Below are 1171 nucleotides of genomic sequence, written 5' to 3'. Positions count from 1 at the left end.
TTTTGATTCTCCCGGGCACAAAAGGTACAACTAGGGACAAGTTTAAGCTAAATTTCTTATCTTGGAGTCTTTAGACCACTGAGATTATAAAATTCTTGCTGGAAACAGTAATGTCGGTTTCTGATTATGATATTTCAAGGGAGAATTTTTTTCTGTTTAGTTATGCATTTTGTAATTTACCTTGCCGTCCTCTGTGAGATGGATTTATTTGTAGATCAGGTTAACAATGAGGATATATCCATTTTGCATTCCAGCACTGAATCCTGGGCTTTGTCACTTTCCTTGTGCCAGCAAGGACATGAAAAGTGAAATTCATGTTCACCCCACTCAGTAAATGCCCTTAGAGTGAGAAATACTTCAGTTCTCAGCAATTCTTTGTGAGAAAAATCATGTTTTCCTCTAAATTAATGTAGGAAAAAACACTTGATAAAATTCAGCATCCTCAAAGATTAAAAACAAACAAACAAAAAACAAAGCAAACTAAAAATAAAAAGAAAATTTCTTAACTTGATAAAGGATATCTGCAAAAAAACCTACAACTTTTTTTTTTAATATTTATTTATTCATTTGGCTGCACCGGGTCTTAGTTGCGGCACGTGGGATCTTTGGTTGTGACATGAGAACTCTTAGTTGCGGCATGTGGGATCTATTTCCCTGACCAGGGATCGAACCTAGGCCCCCTGCATTGGGAGCATGGAGTCTTAACCACTGGACCACCAGGGAAGTCCAAAAAACCTAAAACTTAATGTTGGAATGTTCAAAGCATTTTATTTTAAAAATCAGGAAAAAAGAAAGTTGTCTACTATTACAATTTCTATATAATACTGAACTAGAGGTCTGGTTGGTGGAGTACACAAGGAAAAAATGAAAGTATAAGAACTGGAAAGGAAGAAATAAAGCTGGCATTACTAACAGAAGTTAGATTGCTTACATAGGAAATCCTAGAGAAAATACAGATAAATTATGGTAATTAATAAGAAAGTTTTGAAGATTTGTTGAATAAAATAAAAATACAAAATTATTTGTATTTCTATGTGTCTCAAACGTTAGAAACTATCACTACACAAAAGAAATTATTGGAAGATATAATTTTAAAATATTTTATTAAAAAAGTATTTAGAGATAAATATAACAAATTTATGGGAGAAATAAAATCTTTTTGAAAAACATT

At 32.2% G+C, this 1171-nt stretch overlaps 1 non-coding gene across 1 annotated transcript; it reads right to left on the bottom strand.

Moving 5' to 3' along the window:
- Positions 1-650: 650 nt before the first annotated feature.
- Positions 651-723, bottom strand: TRNAW-CCA (transfer RNA tryptophan (anticodon CCA)). The gene has a single exon. It is a non-coding gene; the product is annotated as a tRNA-Trp (tRNA).
- Between the last annotated feature and the right edge of the window lie 448 nt (positions 724-1171).

This window comes from Eschrichtius robustus, chromosome 3 (assembly GCF_028021215.1).
Source record: "Eschrichtius robustus isolate mEscRob2 chromosome 3, mEscRob2.pri, whole genome shotgun sequence".
Taxonomy (NCBI): domain Eukaryota; kingdom Metazoa; phylum Chordata; class Mammalia; order Artiodactyla; family Eschrichtiidae; genus Eschrichtius; species Eschrichtius robustus.
The sequence above is the reverse complement of the archived record's forward strand: the minus strand, read 5'-3'. Positions and strand labels throughout refer to the sequence as shown.